At 38.5% G+C, this 21,605-nt stretch overlaps 1 protein-coding gene across 5 annotated transcripts in view; it reads right to left on the bottom strand.

The window, feature by feature from the left end:
- The window catches only part of enox2 (ecto-NOX disulfide-thiol exchanger 2), a 189,522-nt gene extending 168,314 nt beyond the window's left edge, over positions 1-21,208 (bottom strand). For 2 of the 5 annotated variants that reach the window (XM_028589137.1, XM_028589141.1), the window contains exons 1-2: positions 20,959-21,205; positions 3,214-3,309 (exon numbers count right to left, since the gene is read on the bottom strand). The gene's annotated coding sequence lies outside the window, so the exon portion shown is untranslated. Of the gene's footprint in view, positions 1-3,213; positions 3,310-18,818; positions 18,973-20,958 lie in introns of all 5 variants that reach the window. The other 3 variants (XM_028589138.1, XM_028589142.1, XM_028589139.1) reach the window with 3 other exon arrangements.
- Positions 21,209-21,605: the final 397 nt, after the last annotated feature.

Below are 21,605 nucleotides of genomic sequence, written 5' to 3'. Positions count from 1 at the left end.
AACTGAATAACAGGTAATATCCTCTCCATTTCATATAGACAGTAGTATCTGGGCTGCTCTCAAATGTCAAATAGCTGTTTTCAGTAATAACCAGTAAGAGGTTGACGAACAATTCTATGGCATGTGTGTGTGTTAAGTTGCTGTGCCGAGTCAAGTAAACTGCTCTCAGCAAAAATCTAAGACAACAGCACATCAGTATTTTGAATATGATTTAGATAAAAAGAGAACAGGAAAAGCTCTTATCACATCTTACAGGCGGCTCTAGTGGGTGTTTTTAGAGACAGGATGACCAGAAACTGAAAAATATCTTACAGTGACAAAGGATTCTTGCTGTGATGCAAAACTCTCAACTAACAGCGTGAAGAAAGTCCTTGCTTTAATCCAATCTTTCACCTTGAAAGTAGTTTATTTTTTTTTAAAAAGCTGCAGTGGCGGAGATTCTTCTGTGACCAGTTAAAAACGGGAGCTTTGACCTATTTGCTTCCACATTGGGTATTAAACTAGGACATAATACTGTCTACTGAGTATCACATGGACATTTGGCATGTGTAAAATTAGAATGAGGACTTAATCAGCAACCAGCTAATATATGAGTTTATGATCCCAATAGGACTACACAATAACGCAGTACTGCCTGTTCAGTTACAATTTAACTAAAATGGTCATTTTAATGCCAAATCAGAGACTGTTTGCTCAGTAGAATGTTGTTCAGCAATCCTGACCATGCATTTTTTTTCTCCAAATTAGGTTATAATTTTAAGAGATATTATGGTGATATGCCTTTAATTCCTACATTAAAACAGAGGCTAGATAATTATGCCATGGACAGAAAAAAAAAAAAACACTGCAGTATATTCAAATGAACAGGGCTCTAATTTGTGCATGGGCCCAAACTCGGGCACATAATTTAGTTGGGGAAAACTATTTGGCATGCAGCCAACATCTCCAGTAGTTAGTAGTTCTTAGGCCACAGGCAATTAGAGGAGATACCGCTGCTGTTATCTGCTGCTGAATCTGAAGGCAGATTCCAGTATTAATAGCCTGAGAGGCAAGCAGCACCTGAGCCTCTGGGACAACAAAGAACAGCAGATATCCTGCAAGCAAAAATACTTTAAGCACTGTTTTACCTTGGTGTACTACTTTGTAGTGAAGGACATTTCGACTTAAATTGAATTGCTTCAAATCTTTGACATTAAGACATTAAACCCTAACTACATCGCAGCTGTTTGTGTAGGCGCTCTTGGCTAACATGAATTTACAGGTACAAGTGTCCACCTTAAAAAGAAAAAAGAAAAGTAAGCAACAAACTCTCCCAGCAGAATGACACTTGAGATGTAAATATGACGGAAATAATTTGAACTAATCATTTAACCTGAGTTTCCGTTGTCATTGACCGGAACATAATGATGTGGACCCAATTCTAATCGTCTCCGGTCAGAATGACTGGTGGAAATAATTCCCTCTGCACAATTTGAATTGTGTTAAAATAGGCTACAGTGATTTTACATTTATACTAAATGTCGCGTTCTCGCTCTGATTGAATGCAGAAGACTAGCGTAGAAAAGCGGGAAAGTCAAAGCCCAAGCCCTGGTGAAACAGGGAAATATTGTGAATTACTTCATAACACCAAGCAGCGGCCGGTCTAAAGGCCGGGACACACCAGCCAGCCGGCCGACCGTCGACAGAAAAGCCAGTCGAGATGATCAGTCGGGTCCCCAAGGTCCAAAAAACTGCCTCGGGACACACTGAGGCGACACCGACTTGAGAAACGTAATATGTCTCCATAGCAGCAGGCGGCGCTACTCTGTATTGTTGCCCAAGAAATGAAAACCGGCAGCTGATTGGACAAACGCGTCACATGGGTTTGTTTTCTCCGGAAATTCAAAGCCAGACTGTCATGGCGGCTTGTTCAGAATACGATCTCATATTGTACTAAAATAGTTCACTGAAACATGTTTCTGAAAACAATTTAAGCGAGAAATAGGCCATGCAGTTGCTGAATCTGTCTTCAGTTCAGCTCAACAAAGATTTTCGTCAGATTTTGAGAGACTCTAGTCACGCTCATTCCGCTCGCCATTTCCGGGTGAGTCCCGACTGCCCTGTCTCCGATTGAACATGTCAGGTCGGCCAAAATGAAGGCCGACAGACCCCCAGACTGACGACGGCAAGGGACACCGAACAGACTTGAGTCACTGACCTCGCCAGACTGTCCAACAGCCAATTATCGGCCCTGTGTGTCCCCGCCTTAACGTATATGAAGCCAAGAAATTGCCAGCGAGGACGAGTCGACGCCAGCTACAGCCCCTCCCATTAACGTGAATGCCACAGACGCACATCAAGATGCCATATGATGACAGCTCTCCGTGGTTACGGAGGCTTGACTTTTCTCAACAGCCTGCAAGGTACTTATTGGGATTATGGTAAAAATCTATCCAGAGTGGGTCATACTGGCCAAGGTAGCATGCGTAAAACCCGTCTCCAGTGTGCCAGCAGAGAGAGGCTTCTCCCTGCAGACCCGCATCAAAACAGGGCAGCAAAGTCGCCTTGGGGAAGGCAGAGGCTTATGTGCATCACGAGCTGCCGAAATACACTTATTTACAATTATTTTGATTCAAGTCGGCACTTGATAATTTTATGAGCCAGTTTGTTTATACTGTAGTTTGTATTGTTTTATTTCCTCAGCCTAGCAAATGGAAAGTAGGCCTATTTTAATTCAGATCGGCACAATTATGTGCATTGTTTTAATTCTTTTTCCCTCTCTGCCTGTAGCAAGTAGCCTACATTCATAAAAATAGTATGAATCTACATCCCTTGATTATATTATTCTTTATAGCCTGCCTATCAATTGTTTTTAAGCAAAATAAACAGGAAAACATTTGACCGAAACTTTTCCCATTTGACTGGTAAAATGAAACCTTACAGGTCACATAACCCACCAATTTTTTTCTAGCGGAAACTCTGCACTTAACCCACGCAGGATTTTGTTTTATTTGGGAAATGGTGGAAATTGAACGAAATACCGAAAAAGAAAGATTGTTAAATGGTGAATTGTAAAGTGAACATTTGAATTAATAACAAGAACATCACTTTAGAGACGTGCTGATAAAACCTAAAGGATCGAAGGAAAAATACACTGCATAAGGCAGTGGTGGATGGATCACTGTCTTACTCAGATTTGAACAGAATGGATCTTGAATGCCATGGAGATTGTACCTGTGTTGTTGACATCATAGAACCGATTCTCTGAAGTACCAGGCCACTGCACTCTGGCAAAAAGGACGTTGCAGTAGTTTGGCTTCATATTTGATCCTGCAAAACACAAATGTAGAAAATGAAGTCCACACTGCTGAAGAAAAAAACATTGGTTCTCACTCAGCTTTAGAACTTTGGAACTAAAGCATTCACCATTAAGTCAATTTTGATATAGAACATTTCAGTTTTCAGCCTAAGGCAGCTTTCACACTGACAACAGCACTGCTGCAAAAGCTCAAGCTTCTTCACTCATTTCAATGAGACCACTGCTGAGGGAGATCCTATCGCAGAGGGATCAGGCAAAACATTGGTTTCTGGCCTTTTTAACCCTTGTGTTGACTTCAGGTGAAATTGACCCGTTTTCAATTTTTGTTTTATATCAGAAAATACGGGACTTAGAAATGAGCGGTGAAAATGTGTAGAAGCAAAAATTTAACAAAACAACAACAAAACAAAAATGTTGAAAAAAAAAAAGAAAAAAGGTTGACGGGAAGACAAGGGTTAAACCAACAGCACAATGTTGGGTCATTAAAAAAAACACAGGGTTTTTTTTCCAATCAAATACATGCAAGCACACATTGGAAGTAAAATACCTTGTAGTGTGTGTGGATCTTGTAGCATTGTACTAATTTGCTGCCTAGCTGGCCAGCATTGGGATGGGGGAGAAAGTTATTACTGCTGTGATTACCTTTCCATACCTCTACAATCAAAGCTCAGAGGAATATGAGGACATAAACCACTGTTTTTGCATTTTAAACTTTTATCCTGGTTTGTTTGTATTTCACCTTCTTTACCCTAACCCTGTGGCAAACAATCCCACCTACACAATCCCGTGCATTGTTTTTCCATGGTGCAGCACTGAATTCTGAAATGATAAGTATGTTTACATGCACACCAATATTCCACTATTATTCCAAATGTGATAATATTCCGAATTTGATACAGGTCATGTATCAACAGCATATTCCGGTTGGATATTCCGAATAGCATTTTCCGATTAAGACGTTGGGTATTCCGGTATTATTTGGGTTTTAGAGGCATTCTTTGGACATGTATACAGTACACTCAGAATGTGTCTCAATCTGGGTTTTTTCTGCAGTTTACGCCCAGTTTACAGCCTCTTACCGGTTTACGTTCAGCTCTGTGCATTGCTACGGTTGATGTAAACAAACCAACCAGCCAACAGTTACCTGATAAGAAGGAGAAACAGAGCAACTTTTAAACATTATCAAAGACTTGGATATCAGCAAGTTTTTGGTATGAAGGAGGGACGCTGTGTTCGCACAGTCCAATGAGTCCACCACCGCTGGAAAACTTTGAAAAAAATCGTATTTTGCACAGCTGCATGTAAACGGGAATATTAGTGGAATATTCACTTTCATTAGCCAAGAAAACAGCTTAGTCGGAATAAAAACTGACTATTATGTGCATGTAAACGTAGTCAGTGTTGCTGTAATCCCAGAACATTTAAGTGAGGAAGAAAAACTCAGAGGCAGCATACCATAGCAGACTACTGTTTAAAGAATTATCCTAAGCAGTTTTGGGAGTAACGCGTTACAAAAGTAACGCAATTACAGTAATGTATTCCTTTTTGCTGTAACGCAGTAATATAACGCATTACTAATTAAATTTCGGTAATATTATTACCCGTTACAATCTCAGTAACGCGAGTTACAGTGGGGGAAATAAGTATTTGACCCCTTGCTGATTTTGCAGGTTTGCCCACTTACAAAGAATGCAAAAATCTACAATTTTAATCATATGTACATTCTAACAGTGAAAGACAGAATCCCAAAGAAAATTCCAGAAAATCACATCATATGAATTTATTAAAATTGATAACCATCTGATGAGGAAAAACAAGTATTTGACCCCCTGGACAAACAGCAAGTATTCTGGCTCCTACAAGCCAGTTAGTCTTTCTTTAAGACACAGCCCCAATCCGAACCAATTATCTACATCAAATATACCTGCCTCACCTCGTTACCTGTATAAAAGACACCTGTGAACACCCAAACAACCAGCATCCAACATCACTACCATGGGCAAGACCAAAGAGCTTTCTACGGACATCAGGGACAAGATTGTTGATCTGCACAAGGCTGGGATGGGCTACAAGAGAATCGGAAAGCAACTTGAGAGAAAAGATCAACTGTCGGTGCAGTTATCAGGAAATGGAAGAAGCACCACACCACCGCCAACCTCCCTCGGTCTGGGCCTCCACACAAGATCTTGCCTCGTGGGGTGTCCCTGATCATGCGAACGGTGAGGAATCATCCCAAAACCACAAGGGGGGAACTGATGAATCAACTGAAGGCAGCTGGGACCACAGTTACAAAAGAAACGGTTGGTAACACACTACGCCGTCATGGATTGAAATCCTGCAGCGCACGCAAGGTCCCCCTGCTCAAGAAGAAACATGTACAGGCCCGCATGAAGTTCGCCATTCACCACCTGGACGACTCAGAAGAGGCCTGGAAGAAGGTGATGTGGTCAGATGAGACCAAAATAGAACTTTTTGGCCTCAACTCAACTGTTTGGAGGGCAAAGAACACCGAGTACAACCCAAAGAACACCCTCCCCACCGTCAAGCATGGGGGTGGCAACATCATGCTTTGGGGGTGCTTTTCAGCCAAGGGGACGGGACAACTCCATCGTATTGAGGGGAGGATGGACGGGGCCATGTATCGTGGAATTCTGGACCGACATCTCCTTCCCTCAGTGAGAGAGCTGAAGATGGGTCGAGGATGGGTGTTTCAGCACGACAACGACCCTAAGCACACCGCCAAAGCAACAAAAGAGTGGCTGAAGAAGAAGCACATCAAGGTTCTGGAGTGGCCTAGCCAGTCTCCAGACCTGAATCCGATTGAAAATCTTTGGAGGGAGCTTAAAATTGAGTTGCCAGGCGACAACCTCGGAACCTGAATGATTTGGAGGCTGTCTGCAGGGAGGGTGGGCCAACATCCCTGCCGAAATGTGCACAAACCTTGTCACCAACTATAAAAACCGTTTGACATCTGTGCTGGCCAATAATGGCTTTTCTACAAAATATTAACATGGTGTTTGTCCAGGGGGTCAAATACTTGTTTTTCCTCATCAGATGGTTATCAATTTTAATAAATTCATATGATGTGATTTTCTGGAATTTTCTTTGGGATTCTGTCTTTCACTGTTAGAATGTACATATGATTAAAATTGTAGATTTTTGCATTCTTTGTAAGTGGGCAAACCTGCAAAATCAGCAAGGGGTCAAATACTTATTTCCCCCACTGTACAACGCATTTTAATGCAACATTTTTTAAGAATTTCCCAAAAAGCCTTTGTTCACAGGAAAAAAAAAGCCGTGCGTATTATTTCATAACATCTGTGTCCCAACAGGTGACGGTACGTCAGCTCGGACAGCTGTGTGTCCGAGCCGCTGACAGATTTAAACATGTCGGGAATTAATGTTTAGGTTGTTACACGTAAATCATTGCAGTTTATCAGCCGTGGAGAGTAACTATGCCTGTAGTGGAACTGCTTCGAATGACGACCAAAAACGCTTGTCTTTTACTGTGACCATTTACTGTTCAATATGTTGCTGTCATGAACGGTAATAATTATTACAGTTGCAGTTTTACAAACAAGAAAGTGAGCAACTTAGCATGATGGACATGTTGCATCTCAGTAAGCTAGCAAGAGTACACAACAGACAACTTCCGTGTAGGCTACTTCAAAATAAAAGCACTTCCTGTGACGGTTCGCAGTAAAACTATATTACTGTTAAAAAAAATAAGGATGTGGACCTTTTCACATATCAGCTGTAAATCAAGTACTGTAAATAATGTAAATAGTTAGTTTTAATCACACTATAATTGACCATTTCCTTTAGACTGTTTTAAACTAAAACATGAATTTCTTATTCAAGTGCTTTAAATAAACATTTTACAACAATGCCGTACTTCAATACAACCATAAGATACTTTTAATTGAGTATTTTCATTTTCTCCTACTTGTATATTGTACGTTTTACTTATTTATTTTTTATAGCTTTAGTTACTTTGCATATCCATATTAATTACACAAAATATTATGAATAATCTATGATGTATCAAAGTGGATAAAGAGGAGACTTTATTGATCCGGTGGTGAAATTCACAAGCTAGCTGCCAAGTCAAACTTCCGCTATTATTTTGGTGAAAGTAACTCAAAAGTAATGCAAAAGTAGTGTAACGCATTACAATTCAGAGACAGTAATATTGTAATGTAACTAATTACTCTCAAATGACAGTAACTAGTAATCTATAATGTATTACATTTTGAAAGTAACTTGCCCAACACTGATCCTAAGAAAGCAAAATAAGAATCATATCACCCAAAGACGCATTACAATCCAGGCTGCTCACTAATTAGAGCCATAGAATGAATATAACACACAGCTCTATAGGGCTCTAAAATAGGTAGAGCTATTTAATGCAGCATAAGAGAGGAGAACAACAGCCCCACAAGCCGCTATAGACCCAGCACGGAGTGGATTGTTACAGGGGATTAAAAAGAAATTCTACGTATTTTTCATCTTGGTCCTTGTTGCCCCATTACAGTGGTTGGATTTCCAAAGAGTGAAGGCTAGAGCAGATGTGTTTTGCATACACAGCTATATAAGATGCTTCTTCAGTCAGGATTATACAGGATGTTCAGAATTGACTTTGTATTGATAAAGGGACTAGGGCTGCAACTAACGATTATTTTCATTGTTGATTAATCGGTCGATAATTTTCTTGAGTAATTGTTTGGTCTATGAAATGTCAGAAAATGGTGAAAAATGTTGATTAGTGTTTTTCAAAGCCCAAGATGACATCCTCAAATGTCTTGTTTTGTCCACAACTCAATGATATTCACTTTACTGTCATAGAGGGGTGAAGTAACTAGAAAATGTTCACATTTAAGCTGGAATCAGTTAGCTGCTTTCTTGTTTTGTTTGACCAAACCAATCAGTAGTGACTCTAGCAACCCATTTCAATTGCTGAACAAATCGGAGATGTGGGCAGAAATTTAGAGGTCTGGAGCAAGTTAATTTATTATTATTGCAAAATTCATTCTATGATTTTACATTTTCCTGCTTCCAACACACTGAAAAACTGTCTGAGCCATTCCACTGACCAGGGTCATAATATGATGACTCTTCCCCAAGCCAAATCTCTGACTACACCCATGCCCACCAACAACCACCTCAACATCCGGCTCACACTTGCAAAGAAACCATTAACAGTAATGAAAATCAATGGGGGTGTTAAAAGTATTGGCAGTCCAGCCCAGGAGCTGCTTTCGGTGCGGTCTTTATTAGTCTGGAAAAAGAGTGCAGGTCTCTAGCCTGCCAGCTCTAAATAGAAGTGCATTGATCAGAAGGTCAGCCCAGACTGAATCTAGCCCTTTAATTGACTGTGTCACTCCTCATTCTCATTCTAACAGCTGTCAGTCGCCTCCCAGGTAAACCAAGGCCACCGTCACATGTGGCAGTTCACACCAAAGCAGAGGTTAAGGCTAAGACAGAATACAGGTTACACAAGAGGCAGGAAACCTTAAAATCAGAGTGAATTTTGCATCATATTCATCTTCATTAGTTGAGAGCAAGAAAGATAACCACACACTTGTGGTTTCTCTCAGCAAATTAGGCACACCAATTAATCCGCTCATTGTTGTATTTGCCTTATGTATTTCTCATATTTGGCTACCACTCGCAGAGGATGTCCCCTTCTCAATGCAATACAGATTCCTTACAGTCCTTAATGCCTTATTACAGATTACATTGCTAAGCAGTTCTCCTCAATGCCTTCAACAGTCAACTGTCTGAATCCCATTTATGGACACTTTAACATTAAACTACTTCCAATAAACATTAGCTACTGAACCTCGCATAAACAAAGATTATATAAGACATACATACTGAATACACTGCATATTAAAGCAGTGTTTAAAGGCAATTTACAGCATCTTTAAAATGCTGGGGAATGCATTTCCCAAATATAATTCAAACATTTACAGCAGCAAACCAGTACATAAGCAAAAGACTGCTACTGTACTGTATGACAGAGAAAAAAGTCTGATGGATAGAGTATAGAAGGGGAAGATAAAAATGTGAGAATATGCCAAAAGGGATTTTATATGTACGTGCCCCACCCCCCACATGCTTCTACTGAAACCATTTACTTGTATAATTCACTTACAAAAGGAAACAGTTCTTACTTTGATGAATAACATTTACTCCAACCTGTGTATTATGAGGTTTCATTATTATCCTGTTTAATAAATATAAATTATTTATGAAAATCTACATATTTTAATGTTCATTTATTGGGCAAATACACATACTCATTGGACAAATACATCTTTCACTGAGTCACCTAAGGAAACAAAAGGATAAACATTTCTAAAAATCTATCCATCGCTGATTCCAGCGCTCCTGTGCTCTGAGGGAGGAAAACCATTCAAATCTTTTCACACATTAATCCAGATGTCTGGCTGCTTCTGACATGGAGCTCTGTCAAAATTGTATCCTGGCTTTGGAGCTGGAGTCATTTTAAATGTCTTGGCAGCTAATCAGCCGCTATCTTTCATCAAAAAGTCACAGTGAAAGGGCCAAGACTATCTTTACAAAATCTACCAGGGTAAGATTGTGTTTCAGTTGTACAGTCAGTCAAAGTGTTGGTGTTTGAGAGAAATCACATAAACGAATTCAGTGTGTGGCACATGTCTACCTGCAAGCCTGCTACAGATTTTGTTTCTGGATGTAAAACGGGTAGATAAATAGGTTTTCTTTGTATGTTACTCCTTCTGCAATCCTACAAATAAAAGCGCATTCAGATAAAACCAGAAAAGACAGATGGCAACGAATCAAATCCTACGAAACCTGGGACACAAGGGCTTAGAAATCCACCGTATCTGATTCCAGTTCCCATTAGCTTGAAATATGTAGATGTCATTCATACAGGACATGATATCCAATGGTAAAGTATGCAATGATGTTCGGACCACTTTTTGCTATAATCAAAGTCCTCACGGCTCATCACGACAATTGAAGATTTGGTTCAATCACCAAAATTATAACCCATAATCAGCACCGCCTGATTAAAAGTGTGGCTTTCATCTTTATGAAAAATATGGCTTTTTTTTTTTAAGTAACTGCCCTGTCCAAAAGCGCCAGGGTCATCCTCAGATGATCAGGTAATCAGTGAAAAATAAAGTGTAAAATACTGCCTGCAAGTGTTGTTCAGCTCATGAATTTCAAAAGTCATTAATGTTTGGGTGTGATTAACACTGCATTTTTCCTGCACTGGATTAAAATGAAAGCACATCCACACCTATTCTTGTCAATGTCACTGCATCTTACTGGGGTATAAAATTAATTTACTTCACACCTTTCGGAGACTTCACAAAAGATCAACGTCCATTGAGATCTGATGTGGAGATTTACCCTAAAGCTGAAAGCTACATAGCCTAAATGACTGACCACAGGGAGTGATAAAGGATATTGCACTGAGGTGGTTGGACCAATTTCAACAGCAATTCAGTCTGCCTAAGGACAAAATAGGCTTTGTATAGCAGGTGAGTGTTTAGGACTAAATGGAACCTCTATGCCCTGAAAGTATGTGTATAACCAATGCACTTCCAATGCCAATGTGTATCATATGTGTATACTGTCATTGTGAGATTTCCATTCATCTTCTACTTTACATAGATCTACAGCATATCCGATGTGGTACGTGGAGTATAAGAGCTCTATGTTTTTTAAGCCTCCTGGGAAACTGCTCTCATACTGTCATTTAAGCTAGTTTATTTTTATACCAGAAAAGTAGGTGATGTTTAAACTTGTGAAATAGATTTATTTTTAAATGCCATTTGAGTGAAGTGAAACAGAAGGTAACCAAAGACCTCTATGAGGGAGGGAACTATTATTAAGTTACTAATGTCTTCATCTGCACATTAACTTTGCACTCATTTCTAACCCTGCAGTGCACATGCAGTTGTAAATAAGAAAAAATCCTGACGCTTGATGTGATGTTAGCGGAAAAGCATTTTATTAAAAAAAAATAATAATAATAATCTCCCTTTCTGACCTTTGATTGCCATACAAAGGGAATTAATATTCTAATTTGTATCAGTCCTTTACCAGTATATTTTGTTATTTTAGGAATGAGAACTGACAGTGAGAAAATGTTTATCTTGAAAAGTTAACCTGAGTTAACCCAATCCTGACAATTGAAATTGGGTTAAAAAGAACAGTTAGCATATTAGCGACACTTGGCAGGTGTACAATGCCTTTAAACCTATTCTGTAGGCTGAAACCTGCATCTGAACTTTCCAAACATTTCTGCCATAACAGTTAAGATGCAACTAACGACCCTCTTTCTATTGATATTATACAAAACACTTAGACCTAGGACACTGTATTTAATATTATTTTCATCTGTTAAAGGAAAGCTGTACCGCATGTATGTTTTCTTAATGCAATTTTCAGCAATCAAACATCAAATCAAGGCTTACTTTGCTAAGTAAGTAAGTAAGCAAATACTGTATATCCAGTTGAACTCAGCATTATGTGATACTAAAGAGTAAAAGGTCCCAATTGAATACAATACTTAATTAAATAAAAAAATACAGTTAACACAATTTAAAGCCCCCATACTGGTTAAAGGCGAATGAGACATACTCTTACTTATTGTCAGGTTTTCATGATGGTGGCTGTTGTAAGCATGATATTGGAGCTTTTGTCAATATCTCAGTTCGGTTTATAATTTTGTGTTTGACACCAACTACTCATATAGTTTTGCAAGAAAAAAATACTTCCCATGCACTAATTTATAGATTTTAAATTGCGCTTTTAACTCTTTATACTATTCTAATTGCTCACTTTGTTGTTTTGGTGGTTAGGTACTGTGAGCACAGACCCAAAATACACACAAGCTTATTGATTCGCTCAGATGGCACCCTCCCACCGCCTGCCTCTTTTTTATCCGACTCCCAAATTCCCTTGAGGGTCAATAAAACATCTCATAATGAGAAATGTCACCTTTCCTCACCCGAAGTGGGACAAAAACAATTTGGTTCAGAACATGGGAAATGTTCTCAACATGGTGCCATCCACTAAGCTAAGTTTAGCAAGATAGCCTCAGGCAGGAAAGACTAGTCAGACAGATTTAGCAGATGAAATCAAAATAGTGCTGGGGCATTTTTACACAAGACACAACAAACAGTAAGGACACAGTCTCAATTTTAAAATAAAGAAACAAATTGAAATTGAAGAAAGAAACACCACACTAATATTACTAAGCAAAAGGTCAGTGGTGGATTGTAATAGACTGACAAGTGTTTACATTCATGTTAATGATGGGATTAGTGGGAGTAATCATCTTGATGCAGTACTTCAATAACATGCAAGGACATCAGGTTGAGATCGGCTGATATTTAAGACATCTATGAGGAAAGTCACTGAAAGAAATTTTAAGCTTTTGATTTAACTTTAAAATTGGATAATAATTAGTGCAGGAAACAACAGTGAATAAATACCAGGTGTGCCAACTGATTATTCAGTTTCATTAATTAGGCTGATGTCACAGCCCTACACTGGATGTTAGGGCTTTGACTCCGAACTTCGTTATTCGAATATCATTTGAATATTTAAAAATATTGTGATATTCAAACGAATATTAGGCAGCCCTTAATATTCAAACCTGTTATGGGCATTATTTTTTGTAAATGTGTTTGCTTGTAAACGTTGTTTTCAGTTCAGATTCCGAGGCTTTTTCACGCATTTCAAAATGTAACCTCACGTCGCGGCGATGCACGTCTCTCGGCTGTGGCTTGGTAGCGTTGCATTGCCCCCTAATTCTCAAAGAAGGCTGGCTTGCCGAGGGCCAGGCCAGCTCAGCGGTATCTTTCTCCCGTCGCGTGCCGCTGTCTCTCCTACCTACACCAGCCCCCGCACCCTGTTCCTTCTCCCATTTCTACCTGCCTGCTCAGTGCTGCTGCACATGAGGAGAGAGCACAGAGGGGAGGGCGGGGCTGCTCCTCAGTCACAGAACAGAAGAGAGAGGTGACTGTTTTGGGGGCCATAGGAGAGAAATACATTGCGTGCTCGCTGGACAATACTGGCGACTTTTTTTTTTCCTTTTTCCTTACAGAAAGTCGTTGTCTTTTCTACAGAAAGTCACCAGATTTGTCTCTAGTCGCTTTTGTGAAAAAAAGTCGCTAAGGGGGTCTGAAAAGTCACTAAGTTGGCAACACTGCCCACTCGCTCGCTCGCTCACTCACACACACACACACACACACACACACACACACACACACACACACACACACACACACACACACACACACACACACACACACACACACACACACACACACACACACACACGTATAAACATCAGACCACTTACCGGTATGTAGGCTACGGTGAAAGCTCCGAACTTCCTGTCGAAAGCATAGTGTTTGTGTTTAATCCAGGGTTTGACTTTTAATAAAAAAAATTTTTTTAAAAACTTAAAAGTTTGATACCAATATACAGTACAGGCCAAAAGTTTGGACACACCTTCTCATTCAATGTGTTTCTTTATTTTCATGACTATTTACATTGTAGATTCTCACTGAAGGCATCAAAAATATGAATGAACACATGGAATTATGTACAAAAAAGTGTGAAATAGCTGAAAACATGTCTTATATATTAGATTCTTCAAAGTAGCCACCCTTTGCTTTTTTGATAACTCTGCAAACCCTTGGTGTTCTCTCAATGAGCTTCATGAGGTAGTCACCTGAAATGGTTTTACTTCACAGGTGTGCTTTGTCAGGGTTAATTAGTGGAAGTTTTTCTCTTATTAATAAAAAAGCAAAGGGTGGCTACTTTGAAGAATCTAAAATATAAGACATGTTTTCAGTTATTTCACACTTTTTTGTTAAGTACATAATTCCATATGTGTTGATTCATTGTTTTGATGCCTTCAGTGAGAATCTACAATGTAAATAGTCATGAAAATAAAAAGGAAACGCATTGAATGAGAAAGTGTGTCCAAACCTTTGGCCTGTACTGTAGGTCTTACTGAAGGCATTTAATGGTCAAAATAGTATTAATAAATATTTGAATATATTTCAATATTAATATTAATAAACAAACGAACTATGATCGAATATGATTTTTGGGCAAAAGTCAAACCCCTACTGGATGTAGAGGAAGAGCATGTTTATGTCAGTAAATACTGGGACATCCTACTTCTTAATGAAGCATTTTTCATCAACATATGGAAACTTCTTTAAACAGGGGCCCTAAATGCTTCTAAGGAACAAGAGTTGTGAGCGTTGAGAGCAGTGGGTGCTGACATGTTGATGTTTTATCCTGCAAACAGTTTAGGCATGTGACATGACATCAGCAGAATTAATGCAACTGAGTAATTGGTTTGCACACATGGTATTTATTAGCTGTTGTTACCTGATATGAATATTGTTTTCAAGTAAAACCAAAAGATTTAAAACTGTAACAATGCCTCTGTCCTTTTTGGGAGCAACTCTGCTTTTACTGTAGCCTATAGGATATCGTGACTTAGTTATTTTTTTGCCCACAACTATGGCTGCAACTAATGCTTATTTGCATTGTATTCAGCATAGATATAAAACAATAGACGTGACATGACGTCATAACTAATGGGATAACCGTCTGCCATCTTATCTGGGTACTGTTTACAATTGCCACCAATGGGCAGAAACTTTATGGCAAGTCAGAATTGCAGGTCACATCTATTGTTTTCTATGGTATACAGTTTATCACATAAACAAAGAAATGCAGCAAATCCTCACATGTGGGATGTTGGAAATAGAGAATTGCCATTTTTGCTTCAAAAGAATAAGCCACTTAAAAGTTTGTCAATTAACTAATGAATTAGTCGACTCAGCTCTAGAAAACAATCCAATTTAGTTTGACAGCTTAATAGCTCTACATTAAGTACACACAACCTCTATCACAGCTGACCATTAATGGTTTCCTTCAGTCTTTTCAATTTTGTGTCTGTGAAGAGCAGAGCGTTGTCTAGGACTGCTGTAGCAGGAAGGTTTGGACAGGATTTTGACAGCCTCCCCTTCAGCATGAACAAAATATTGAAGTTCAATTGTAGTCTTTACAATAGCAGCACTCTACAGCTGTGGCACACCAGCAAAATGTCTCGCTATGATTTTATGCGTGCTATAAAAACACATGTTATGCAATACAGCAGAATTGCATGTTTTTAATTAAATTGCACTATAGATCTAGTCTATTTGCATGTAAACCTGCACACCTCATTAGCATTCCTAAACAAGCTTTCAGATACTCTAACATTGCACACTGATTATCAAGGACATGACACACTTTATATGTGGGCTCTGAAAGCAGAGAGACTGCCCACCACTCACAGCAATTTCAAGTAATAAAAATATTGACCATATGGTGGTGGAAACTAAGTGGGTGTGCTGTTATGGTAATGAATTTGAATAAACTGAATTATAAATGGCAGAAGAAAACAACATATTTCTCTTCTTTACAAAGATGGGTCATGCAGAGGAAGGGTTATTTTACATATACCATCAATAACTCATTACATTACATGTCATTTAGCTGACGCTTTTATCCAAAGTGACTTACAATTGCTATATATCAGAGGTTGGACGCCTCTGGAGCAACTAGGGGTTAAGTGTCTTGCTCAGGGACACATTGGTTAATGTATCGCAGTGGGAATCGAACACGGATCTCCCACACTAAAGGCATGCGCCATCACCACCACCACTCCACTGCTTAGGGACATAAACATACATGTATTGTCCATCAGTATGAATGACATGGTGACCATTAAATATGCACACCCACGCACATATTGCATCCAATTTTATGGATCAATGTCAACCTAATCCAGCCTAATTCTTAACTCAGCATCTCAGGTTATTTATAATGTGTTTTCTGATTCAAATACAGAGCTGTCACTGATTCTGAAATCAGCAGCTCATATGTTCAGCTCATGTGTTAATTCTGAAGTGAAAAACGAACCTAGATTTGTAGACAGGGCAGGCTTTTGACTTCAAATGTAATGCTATTGCATTTTTTATTGAAGCCTAGTTCTGTTCCATCCAAGCAGCCAGGGTCACCTTACCTAACATCCACATTTAACTGAACTGGGAGATCTAAAATGCTGTGCAGAGATGTGCACGTTTAATAAAATGATGATTGTTAGAGCAGTTTGTGACAAAAGTATATCGTAAAAAATAAATTTTCTTTTAAATGGATGTTGATGGGCCTCTCTAACAAAGAAGATTCAGAGACCCATTCATGATCTAACATACTGTTTGCAATAAAAAAAAAAAAATCCTCATTTAAATTAAAAAAAGCTGGTTTACTATTAATTAAACAAGACAAAATCAAGTTATATTCTGGTCACGGTGTAAGTTAATATGGAAGTAGAATTAGCAATCATTATATGATTAAATATGAATTTGAGAAGGCTGACAATGAAAGGAAGCCGATGGGGTTATTAGCTCCAAGGAAGGCGGTCTGTATTCTGTTTATTTGGTTACAGATGATTAAGTTAAGGAATATGGTACGGGTTAAAAGGCCTATGTGTAGGTTTGACGGATTGTTTAAAATTTGTTTTGTTTAGCGTCTCCTATTAAGTATACGCTAGCCAACCATTGTTCCCAGCTGATCAGACTTAAACAATGCAACAAAGCACAATGACATCATAACATGTAACAATTAGAGATGTTCCAATACCGATACCAGTATCGGTATCGGCTCCGATACTGCCTAAAACGCTGGTATCGGTATCGGGAAGTACTGGAGTTTATGCACCGATCCGATACCACGTAATAAAGCCCTAAAGACTTTACATTAAAGTAGTTTATGTTCTTTTTCCGTTATAACTGACTGTCAAACTGGAGAATAAAAGAAAGTTCTGGGGCATTCATTGTTTGTGTTTGTTCATGTTTCACAAAGAGTTTAACCCATACAGGGATAGTAGTATACAGCTGTTAAAACATAATGAAATATATGACACTCTGGTATCGGATCGGTACTCGGTATCGGCCGATACGCAAGTTCAGGTATCGGAATCGGTATCGGGAAGCAAAAAAGTGGTATCGGGCCATCTCTAGTAATAATAAGCCTCCTACTCTAATACACATGTAAAATCCCCTCAGCACTCACAGTGGTGTCCATATGTCTCTGTCCTGTGCCTCCAATAAGTAAAACACAAATCCATCAACAAAGTAAAGCAGTAGATCAGGTAACACTGGCATGGGTGCAGTTCTTATTTGTGCAAAGCAAGGTCATGGAACCACATGGATGCTGGATCAATCAGACAGATTAATGAAGCACAACCTGCTGACAAGACGAATATTGACACCCCTATTACATCTTCGTCCTGCAGTCCTTAACACTGCTTAAATAAATCAGGGCCAAGTAGAAGGAGGCAGGTAAACTACTGAACCTAAGTCTTCACACAATAAACAGAATAAAAGAAAACATCCTCACACTTGAGAAGATGGAAGCAGAAAATTAGAGAGGCAATAATTAGTTGATAATTTGATCGAGAGAAAATGAATCACTAACTACTAGTTTGATAATCAATTCATTGTTTCAGTCATTTTTCAAGCGTAATACCAGATATTTTCTGGTTCCAGACTCTCAAATGTGACCATTTGCCTGTCTTTCTATCTGTAATATATGACAACATACTGAATATTTTAAGGTTTTGGACTTTTAGTTGGAGAAAACAAGCTAATTGCAGACATCACCGTGGCCTCTAAGAAATTGGAAATACTAATTTGTTTGACTATTTTTTACCATTTCATAGACTGAAGATTAATTTAACTATTAAAATAACTGGCAGATTAATCCTTAGTGAAACTAGTTGTTAGCTGCAACCCTACAACAAATGTTTGGACATTTTTTACTTGGAAATTGACTTTTTTGACATTGATAATCAAACTTGTTGCCAATTCATTTTCTGTTAATAGGATAAATCAATTAATCAACTAATCATTTTATCACATTGGGGCAAAGGCATGGTCTTTTAATTAAACACTGATTAAAGATTGCATGCGTGGTTGCATATTTTATTTTGATTAAGAAATTAGCTAGGTATGTACGTCATCTACTGTCAAGTCATTTAATGAATCACCTCCTTGCTCTTAGTAAGTCTTCACAGCATCACAGGGAATACATAAAATTACAAAACACTGAAATAAACATTGTGTATATCGGCCCACAGCTCCGCAGCAGATAGAAATACCTACGAAGTTGCTTCTCCTTGAATAAGCTGGTTTGCTTAAAGCACCTCAAACGTAATTTTTTTTCTGCCTAGATTCTGGTTGTATTTCTGACAACAGCGACTCAGAGTGGGGCATCCTCCATTTTTAATAAATAGGAGGATTATTCTTTGCTATCAACAGTGCCTCTCATCGAAAATGTGGAGTCAAGATTTAGGATGATTCCTGTGAAGACATGCTTTTGCTCATTATTGGACTTAGATCTTAATACCTGTATGACACCCATATCACTGGCATTAGGTTACCATTAAAGACTCCATAATCCTTCAAATCTCTCCAAAGAAATGCACCTCATCCTTTCTGGAAATGAATGTATTTGCAGAGGGGTCTTCGGTAATGATCCTCCATATTTTTAGAGGCGAGCTTACCACTTCCGTGCTCTCATCAAAGAATGGTCGTCTGAAAATTTAGATAAGTACCACAATGGTGATTCCTATTATTTCCATATCACTACACAGCGCTCATATAACGTTCCTATTGCAAAGAGCAAACCTGGCATTCTCAAATTTCTAACAGCACAATAATTTGACCCCAAACTATTTTCTGCAAACAATTTACTACTTGACCACTGTGCTGAAACATTATTTGACTGGATCGTCAGTGTTAAAGTGCCACATGAATAAAGTTGAGTTAAATGATTAATTGACTATCAAAGTTGTTTTCAATTAGGTTGATCAACTAATTTATTAATGTGCCCTATGGTACAAAGAGAATTCATTATTTTGAGAGTTTCTCATTATTTGAGAAAGTTTCTCATTATTCTAAGATACTACGTCATTATTTTGAGAAAGCTTCTCATTATTTTAAGATACTAAGTCATTATTTCAAGAAAGTTTTTCATTATTTTGAGGTACTAAGGGACCGTTCGGTATTTATGGAATGGACCACCGGAGAAAAATAGGGGAGGGTCATGGCTTTTTATTCTTTGTTGAGGGGAGGGTCATCCAACATTTTTTAGTCCAGAAGGGGGGTTTACGCAACTTTTGTATTCATAGAAACAGCAAAATTTCAAAGTGACTTGTTTGGTGCATATTTTTCCATGTAGCTCTCAGCCTCGGCCCTCCTTCGCTACCAGATGGGTCTGACCCATGAGTTTGCAGTGGGCAAGGGGAGCTGCCCCCTGGTTGCTGAAACGGGTAATTGCATTGTTTAAAAAATGAGTGGAATAATTACGTCTGGCATGACCAGATATTTTATAAATATCTTAGCTAAATAAAACAAAACAACTAAATGGTGGTAAGTAATACATATGATTTCATATACTGCTTTAGTAAAAAAAAATATTTCCTGGCTGATGATGGGAGCAGCAGGACGTAGAAAACGAAAATGAATGTTGCTAGTCTGAACATCTTACCGTGCCAAGGTTGCAATAAAGGTTTTCTAAATGCCACATTTGATGTCAGCTTACTAATTGATTGCGGGTTTTGTGTAGATTTGGACTTACGTTTATTCCACTTTGTTTAAACGGCGAAGTGGAGGAAGCCTAGTGACGAGTCCATAGCAACCAGTTTGTGTGTTGAATGTTACCCAGAGTGCTTTGCTGAATGGAGTAACATAGTATTTGAAGTAATGCAGTAATGCAGGAAGTGTACATTTATTTTCCATGCTTCCACAACAACGTTAGTGAGTAAATCTACTGAAATGGCCACCACACCATAACAGAGGAGTGTGATGCATCAGATGAGAATGCAGAGGTTTAATCACGTAGGTCATTGCTGTAAAAACAATGGTAATCTGTATATTTTTGCCAAGCGCAAACCAGTGCAGAAGGTATTGATAAATTGTTGGGGGAGGGTCATGCATTTTTTTCCAAATCGTTTTAGAGGGTCATAGAAAAATTGTTACTGGCGAGGGGAGGGTCATATCTATTTTGACTAAAGGTCCCAAAACTCCTCCAGTGGCCCCTGAAATAAATAACGAACAGTCCTTAAGTCATTATGTTTTGAGAGTGTCTCATTATAATGACTTACAGGATCTTTTATTTTCCATCAAATCAGCTGTATGACTGATTCATGTATAAAGGTGAAAGAGAGTATTTAACTTAACAGGGTTATATATTTCCACTGCAGATGCTCAAAACGACGCTAGTAAATGTCACACTGCTCGAATACAAGAATGTAAACTCAGCAGTCAGATAAGTCAGCTAACTTAACTTTACGTTACGTTATTTGGACAAAAGGCAGCTAGTTAGACCAACTTCATAGTAACATAACGCTTCAGATTAAATTTAGCAAAGCGTTTTGTAGGTTGCAATATGCCGTCAACTTTTACCATATTCTGCCTCATTGTAAACTTGAGAGAAGCTAACGCTAACTGACGTTACCGTTGTCGGAAGTTAGCGCCTGAGAAGTGAAAGAGGAAAGCAAGGAGGAAGTATAGAGGTACCTGGCTGTAACGTTAACGTCTGTCCTCTTTCATGCTCTCTGTGGCGCTGAAAGGCGTCTCAAAAATCCACAGGACTCTTGGAAGTTTCTTTCAGTTGTTCTTGTTGAGTAGGTATCCAGGAAAGCCTCTGGTTAGCAACGAGAGCTGTCTAACAATGGCGGAGCCAAGTACGGCAAGCGTGATGCCGACACGTGCTATTTGTTGACGTTTTTTCGCGGCCCCCTGTGGGCGAAATAAAAGAATGGTTTCGTTTTGGTTCCGTCAAAATATGGTCAAAATTTTTCTTTCACTGTCTATGGTCAAAATTCGTGTAGCCTACTTAAGGAAGCCCATTTCTGCCAATGTGATTTAAAAAATGTATATAAGTCATTATAATGAGAACATTTCTATATTATCAAGATAATGACTAGCATATTTTGAGAAAGTTTCTCATTATTTTGAGATACAAATTAATTATTTTGAGATACTAAGTCATTATTTTTGAAATACTAAGTCATTATTTTGAGATATTACAATAAGTACTTTTTTTGAGAAATGTTCTTAGAATGACTTATTGCACAAGTATTTCTTCAATAAAATACCATAATAGCAATAAAATAAATATTATGATCATTCAGGCTACTTTCATTAATGTGACATGTCCTCAG

This window comes from Perca flavescens, chromosome 10 (assembly GCF_004354835.1).
Source record: "Perca flavescens isolate YP-PL-M2 chromosome 10, PFLA_1.0, whole genome shotgun sequence".
NCBI classification, from domain to species: Eukaryota; Metazoa; Chordata; class Actinopteri; order Perciformes; family Percidae; genus Perca; species Perca flavescens.
Note: the sequence above shows the minus strand (reverse complement) of the source record. Positions and strands in the feature narration are given on the sequence as shown.